This window comes from Triticum urartu, chromosome 3A (genome assembly GCF_056163025.1).
Source record: "Triticum urartu cultivar PI428250 chromosome 3A, HENAU_Tu73, whole genome shotgun sequence".
In the NCBI taxonomy this organism is placed as follows: Eukaryota; Viridiplantae; Streptophyta; class Magnoliopsida; order Poales; family Poaceae; genus Triticum; species Triticum urartu.
Genome location: NC_141875.1, coordinates 745,146,918 through 745,155,389, shown reverse-complemented (window position 1 = coordinate 745,155,389; position 8,472 = coordinate 745,146,918). Strand labels below are relative to the sequence as shown.

The following is an 8,472-nucleotide window of genomic DNA, read 5'->3' as shown; positions in this document are numbered from 1 at the left end:
TTGTTGCCTCCTATGAAGAAAAAGCTCTATATACAATATAAATATACACTACGACGAAAAACCTTATACACATAATTTTACTAGCAGCGCAGTTTAAAATAATGCGTTACTGGTACTTAGCAATAGCGCGCATAAAAAAGCGTGCTACTACACTAGTACTACAAATGCTAGGACGTTGCTGACGGAGTAGGTTTAGTAGTAGCCCCGGTTTTTCAAAAGCGCTACTGCTATTGAACTTAGCAGCAGCATTTTTCACCCACCCTTGCTGCTGCTAAGTTTAGTCCACTCGTTGCAACTAATTTAGTCCGACCTCGCTCCGCGAATAGGTGTTTACCACCTTAAATACAATACTTTTCAAACCATCACAACCACTTGGTCTTCATTGAAATCTATGTGTAGGATCTAAACTGGGGAAGATTTCTATTGACAATTTAGATTCTACACAAAAAGATCATTGATGACCAATGTATTTTTATTTATTTTTGCATGCTTAGCCTTAGCAGTAGCGCGTTTTCCCACAAGGCGCTACTGCTACTGGGATAGCAGTAGCACTGCTTTGGTAAAAGGCTCTACTGCTATGGCGTTTAGCGGTAGCGCTTTGTCCTAAAGCGCGCTGCTGCTAAGCCCATCCTATCTTCTCCAACCGGCCACCCCTCACTCTCCCATGTCCACTCCCAGTCTCACTCTCCCGTGCGTTCCGCCGCCGTCGACGTTCAGCCCTCCCCCGCCACCGCATTGTCGTCGCCCCAAGGTATCCTCTCTCTCCTCCTCCCTCCTCCTGCCCCCTCTGGTCTCCCTCCGGCGGCCCTCCTGCCTCCTCCCACCACCACCTCCTCCTCCCTCCGGCGGCCCTCATCCCTCCTCCCACCACCACCTCCTCCTCCCTCCGGCGGCCCTCCTCCTCCCCCTCCTTTCTCCCTCCTCCTCCCTCCTCCCCCCCTCCAGTCACTGCCCCAGCTCCATACGCCACCCCTCCCTCCTTCCCCCCCTCCATTTGTCGCCATCTCGGCCTCCTCGCTCTCTCCTCCCTCCCTCCCTCCTGCCTCCCTCCCTCCCTTCCTCCCTCCTCCCATCCTCTACAAGTTTGTAATTAGGTATAGAAATAGTTTTAGTAATAGAAAATTTTAGTAATATAATTAGGTATAGAAATAGTTTGTAATTTTAGTAATATTAATATAGCTAGTTAAAATTTTACTATAGAACTAGTTTATTTTTAGTAAGAAAATTAATAGAACTAGTTTATTTTAGTAAGTGCTTAGTTGAACTAGTTAAATTAATGTCATTATCGTTTTGTGATCAAAGAATGTTATATGAGATTTGATGATCTAATTAAAAGTTTACTCGGTGGAATATGCAGGCTTTGTAGAGTCGTGTCTCCTTGGAGTGATCGTCATCCGAGCTACCTCTACTTCCTCTACACCCGAGTCGGTGAGCTAAAAGTCCACCTCCTCCTTCTCTACTCCTCGGTGTTGAATAGAGTAGAACTAGGGTATTTAGTTATGCTTCTTAACCAAATGAAATGTTCGGGTTATAAGATATATTGAAATGTTTGGGTGCGAATGCTTATGATAATTGATTCGGATATATGAGAGAAGGGACATCTTTGTATCGCAGGGAAAATCTGTGTGGTCTATGTTTTGCCGGAGTGTTGATTCATTTCTGTTCCGGCAAATTTCGGGTGCTCGATATGTCCTATTTTAGCAAAGATCATGCCAGATTTTTCTGTGAATTTAAGCATGACTTGTGCTAGAATATGTAGGAAATATCGGGTGCCCCGGATTTGCTAGAAAGAGAATTAAACGACATTTCGAGTTGACTTTAAGTCTGTCGGGGCTTCATATATGACAGTCAAAAAATCGGTGAGGGAGAGTCTCCATCATATATGAGAGAAGAAGAATGCGAACTGTTGTCGTGGGGGTTGCTTCTCCTTCTTCTCTTTGTGCTAGACCTTTGTTATGCACTAGGGGAAGAAGCAGTAGCGACCATCATCGACGGTCGAAAAAACGGTGAGGGAGTGTCCACTATATATGAGAGAAGGAGAATGCCGACTGTTGTCGTGGGGGTCACTACTCTTTCTTTGCCTTGTGCTAGATATTTGTAATGCACTAGGGAAAGGAGGAGTAGCGACCATCTCCGACGGTCACAATATCAGAGAGGGAGTGCCCACCATATACGTGAGATGAGAGTTTAGGAAGGAAGACTCGACAGACCTAAGTCAACCCGTTGCATATTGAGTAATAGTGATCTGTGTGTTGAGTTTCCTGGTAGTTGCCTTCGATTGATTTTCAATTAATGTTTCAACTATGAACATAGGAAATGTCTGACGATGAAAAGGATTTCGGTATGTGCGAATACTGCGAAGACGAGCGCGGCCTGTGCGACAGAAATTTCTTAGTTGGTGGTAGGCTCTTCAGCATCAAGCTGGATGAGACCTTCGAAGTGGATACAGTAAGTCACAACGACAAGTCTTTTTTTCGTAATTAAGCATGACTTCTGCTTCTTTTTCTTCAACTTATAATTTTAATGTTTTACTATTCTACCAGCGTATCCCCTGCCATGCAATAATTTATGTCTTGGATAAAATTGTTTCAGTCATATGAAAACTATGGAGGTAAAGAGAGTTCACTTGAGGACCGAGCATGGTTATACTTTTGCCGAAAAATATAAAATGCAGACACATACACCTATTTTGAATGCAAAAATTGGAGATCACTATGCAAGGGTTATGCATTTGAGCCTGATATGCTTATCACTTTTGATATTCGTTCGGAAGATGATATTGAAGGTAATATCGACATCTGGGTCGATGTGCAGACGCCTCCAGTTCTACCATTATGTGAGTTTCTCAACAATATTTATGTCTTGGATATTGTATATTCAAAAAATAGTTGACAACTAATTTCTATTGACAAATTATTTCCATTCAAGCAAGCATGTCCGGCGCTTGGTAGACATGACCTACTACTGTCTCGGGGTTGAACTAAACTGCGAGGAGATAAGTCATTATGTTTCATGGCTTGAGGATCTTGATACTGTCAAGACAAATTATTTTCCTGGACAGCAAAGTCTTAATACTCAAAATGTGCGACCACTAGCGTGCGTATTGAACTACGGCCACATCTATTTAGGAAAGATGATAAGATCTTTACTATTTGTCCTCTGTGCATCTTTTGCATACATTATTTTTTAAGCTAAACTTCATTGCTAAGTATGTTACTACGATGTTCTTCAATAGGGACTCCTGATGATAGTTGTGCCTCATTAGATCAAGGCTAAAGGTCGCATGAAGATGGTTAACTTACGGCCAAGACATCCTACATTGCACATGAGTGCATTCATGATTTCTAAAAGCGAGCAAGTTTTAATAGTCAAAGACTGGAGCAAAATTGTGAAGGATGACAGAGAATTACTAGAGGGCAACAATTAGAAGCGCAACCCACAATTAGGAGACAGGTTCATCTGCATGCTCCAATATGATGAATCAGGAGTGCTAAACATGTTCTATGCTATTTTACCTGAGAGAGAGCAGCAGGAGTGATTAGCTAGCTAGAATGAGTTTGAAGATGATCATGATGTGCTACACTATGACTATGATGATTAAATAGCTAGTGTTGGTGGTAATGACTATGATGATTATTATTAGCTAGTGTTGGTGGTGATTAGATGGCTACACTATGACTATGATGATTAAATAGTGTTGGTGGTAATGACTATGATGATTATTAGCTAGTGTTGTTGGTGATGATATGATGCAAGAGTTTTTATATTAATATGATGATGATGATAATGATGATGATGATGAGTTATTATATCATTGGGTGAAAGAACCACGGATTAGTTTCAAGTGGATGTATCCTCAGTGACCAAGTCATGGATTATCGTGATCCTAAGTGACTTCATGTAAAAACAATCTCTAAATTGCCACTGTAGGAAACTTGTATAAATGTGTATGAATACGACATAAAATAAAAAAGAAATAAAATACGGAATAATAGTAGTAGCGCAGGCAGTGAGACGGGCTACTAGTATTTACCAGTAGCGCCTTTTGCACGACGCGCTACTACTAAGTAGATATAGCAGTAGCGCGGGCTAGCAAACACTACTGCTAACCTTTATATTGACACGCTACTGCTAGGCTTTTCCCTAGTAGTGATATAGTAGTATTATATTGACACTATAAATTATTTCAATAAAGAAAACGTAATGTTTGAAAAGAATTCACAAAAACCACGAATTTAAAAAAAACTGAAAAGGTTCTTACCAATTGAAGAAAGTTCACGAAAATGGAAAAAGTTCGTGACTTTGAAAAACAAACTTAACAAATTTGAAAAGGCATAAAATTGAAGAATGTCCATTGATTCGAAAAATAGTTTGAAAAAAGTTCATCAACTTTTAATAAGAAAATTATGAATTCCAAAAAAGTTCTTCAAAAAAATTCAGGGATTTTAACAAAGTCCATCCCTGTTAGCCATGTGAGTTTTGAGTTCCCGGGGCGGACGTGTAATCACAGTGAGCTGCAGTCGGCTCTTTGGAAAGATAGCTCGTCCTTGGGAAGGTCGTAGAGCAGGTGCATGTTCTGCAACTGGAAGTTGCCGATGACGCTCATGCCGTTGGATGTATGCATCACCATGCATGACGTGGAATTATCCAGCCGCACCCAGTAGTTCTCCGGCGGCAGCACCATGTCTGCTTCGCCACTGAAGTGAAACACCAAGGTCGTAGAGCAGGTGCATGTTCTGCACTGTTCTCCCGTTCAGCTGCGTCCGGAGCTCCTTGCTTAGGGGCCAGTAGGCCCCATGGGCCAGAGTCGCAGTGGGGTTGCATGAGTCGATAATGACCCCGCCGCTGCCGTTTTGTTTCAGAGCAAACACCGTCGGTGGGATGAACAGTCTTGTGTGTCCCACACTTATCCCGATGAGTGGGACATAGTAGAATGGGTACTTTTTGGGGACATTCACGAATGACATGGACATCACAGGGCTGCCGCCGCTAAGACTCGCCAAGGCGCCGACAAAAAGGTGGCTGCTGGCACTGGCAGTGGTGTTGCCGCGAAGATAGGGGGTGTGGCAGTAAGAGAACTTTTTGGCTCCAACCTGAGAGATGAGCGATAGGGGCCGCGGACAAGCCCTATGAGACCGGACGCCCTGTGAAGGGACGCCCTATGAGACCGCGGACAAGCACAAGGTGTGGTTGCATGGCACGGGATGAAAGCTGTCCGAGTTGGACGCATTATAGTAGGGCAGGCCCTGCTTGACGCATGATCCTTTGAGGCTGCAGGTGGAACACTGCGTCCAGATGAGGTCGCTGCCTGTGTCGATGAGGGCCTCCGCGCGCTGCGGTGGGTTGCCGATCAAGTACTCAGCGACGTACTGGCTGGTGTTCCAATGGACCGGCATGGCCGTTGGCCATGGCGCGCTGCACGCGCTCCGCCGTGGTGTAGCTCCCCTTGCCATCAACATGGGTGAGCTCCATGTGGAACCCTGCGCTACTACAAGTAACTAGGGTAGCAGTAGTGGAGCACAACACAACAGCGATCAGCACCAGGCTTAGTTCCATTGTTTCACTCGTTGGTTTGGTGCTGGCTCCTCGCCATGTTATATCTTAATTTGCAACTTGTGGCCTAAATTAAATATGCATGTCTACTATTCAAGGTGAATGAGTATGTAGTTGTTTGCACACAACCACTAATGCAAAGAAATAGAAACAGATGGCGAATCAATTTAAAAATCAAGATATTAATGCAATTAATTAGACAAATAGTTAATTAAATGTGCAATTAAATAGATCTAATGAAATAGGGATTTTTTGTGCTGAATTAATTGAAAAATCAATTCATTGATATGAAGGCTAATAATTAGGCCTACAGACAATTAGAAGTGTAGCTATTTTCCAGTTAATAAGACAATTAATGAATTAGGCAGAAAATTAATCACACTGAATCAACCATATAGCCATTAATGTGAAAACAATTTAAAAAAAACTAGCGCCTAATCAATTTGAAAATCAAATCATTAATACAATAAATCTGCTAGACGGTTAATTACATGTACAATTCATTAGGTCCATTTAAAAATAGATTTTTTCCCGCTTAATCTCTATTATTAAAGACGTATATGTGTGTAGTCATTCGCCCATAACCATTAATGCAAAAATTAGAAACAGAGTAACACAATTAATTAGGTACATTTCAATAGGAATTTTTTGCATCCAATCAATTTCAAAACTAAGGTATTAATGCAACTTATTAATTAGTTAGACAATTAATTAGCCCTACAGGTAATTAGAAGTACTCCCTCCATTTGTATATAAGGCCTAATGTGTTTTTCTAGACTAATTTTGACCATACGTTAGAGCAATAATATATAACATGCATGTAACCCCAAGCACACCGTTAAGTTCATATGTGGAAGGAGTATCTAATGATATAATTTTCATATGATACATCTCATATATTATAAATCTTATCAATAGTCAAAGCCAACCTCGAAAAATGCAGTAGGCCCTATATATATATATGGATGAGTGAGTAGGGATTTTCTTCGCGCGGAATCAGTTTAAAAGCGCTCGTGGGTGAGGAAGGCCAGCCGACTTTCGCTGGCATTGTCGAGTACTAGCGGGCTCTTAGGGCATGGCGGACCAATGCTTGCCACCATGGACAACGGCCAACAAGCCCTCGTGACATGGGCGACCAAGCGCTCGCCCAGATGGATGGCGATCGTGCTCTGCAGGACGTCCACACACTCGACGGTAGCTCACTGGAGGACGAGCAAGTAGTGACGTTCGAGGGCTCCAATTGCGCCTTCGAAGACAATGATGATGATCGAGGACAATCGGCCAAACGACAACATTTTTTTATATTGTTCTATCCTGTAGCAACGTACGAGTATGTATGTAGTTAGTCTGGATAATATGTGGAAACAAACCAACTAACGGAGGATCAATTATGATACATTCATAATTTAATACACTAGCTAGTATAATCAAGTCTTGGGTGCCACTAGTAGAAAAAGGGCCTGTTGTCCCGGTTCGTAAGGGCCTTTTGTCCCGGTTCCTGAACCGGGACTAAAGGGTCGGTACTAATGCCCTGTCCCTTTAGTCCCGGTTCAATTCAGAACCAGGACAGATGGGCCTCCACGTGGCCTGTGCGCGGAGCCCAGGCAGGAGGGCCTTTGGTCCCGGTTGGTGGCACCAACCGAGACCAAGAGGCATCCACGCGTCAGCATTTCTGTGGCTGGGGTTTTTGTTGTTTTTTAGAAAGGGGGTGGGGGTTGGGGGGTTTTGGGGGGTTAATTTAGGTGTTTCATATATTGTGTTAGCTAGCTATAATTAATAGAGAGAAGTGTCCTCTCTTATGTCCGTGCTTGGTCGACGCTACGTACTATACATACGTATAGAGAGGACTAGACACGCTAGCTAGCTAGTAAGCAAACGAAGGAAACAGAAGATCGTCATGAACATATATGCATACAGAGAGAAGTGATATCGACCACCTCTCCTTCTTCGAGAGATTGGTCGAACAACATGTTCTCGTATATCTATCCGACACTACCGGCTACATATATACAATAACTATCTCTTACAAATATAATCTCCTAACATACGGACTCATGGTCCACATAGTATTCTCCGTCTTCAGCGATCACGTGGTCAAGAAAGAATGCCGCCAATTCCTCTTGAATTGCTCGCATGCGAGCTGGTGCTAGGAGTTCATCCCGCTTCCGAAACATCTAATTTGAAGAAGGGGGTCAATACATATATATATGAATGAATGAAACTCAACACAAATGATGGTAATAAAATAAAATTGTGAATGTTGTTATTTACGCAATTCATATTATTCGTCAGAGTAGCCCCACTCACAGGTCGTGTGGCGGATGGACTCGCAAACGTAGTATCCACAGAAATCATTACCTTGTTCCTGCCACAACCACTTTACAAGAAATAGAGGTCAATCAAACTGATAAGCAAGAATGCCAAATGGTATTGATGAAACTAGCGCTTGAATCAATAGGAGATGCGCGGAACATGCTACTATAGTACTTACTTTCGGGTGTCTAAATTGCAGCTTCTTCGGGAGTCCCGGAGCTTTTTTGGTGAATTTTTTCCAAACCCTGCCAGACAAAGCAAACAATTACTTGATATATCAGGAAATGAACAAAGTTGCTGATATGGTGGATAATGATCGAATTAACTTACTTCTCTAGCATTTGAGTCATGTCCGCATAGTCCTGGGGATCTTTTCGTCTTGAGTCTAAGACGGTTACTAGTCCCTGCTCAAGCTTAATCTCTAGGAGAATATAGTGGAAACTGCACACGCATGCATAACTCATCAATTACATTACTATAACCTTGACTAATATATAAGGGAAACCGAATACGCACAAGACAGTAACACTCACTTGAATTTGTAAGGAAAGAGTATTATATCTTTGTTTTCATTTATTACCAACGATCGTAGCAAGTTGGCCTCGG

The 8,472-nt window shown here is 42.5% G+C and overlaps 1 pseudogene; it reads right to left on the bottom strand.

Moving 5' to 3' along the window:
• Positions 1-4,504: 4,504 nt before the first annotated feature.
• On the bottom strand, positions 4,505-5,556 carry LOC125547426 (aspartic proteinase nepenthesin-1-like; annotated as a pseudogene).
• Between the last annotated feature and the right edge of the window lie 2,916 nt (positions 5,557-8,472).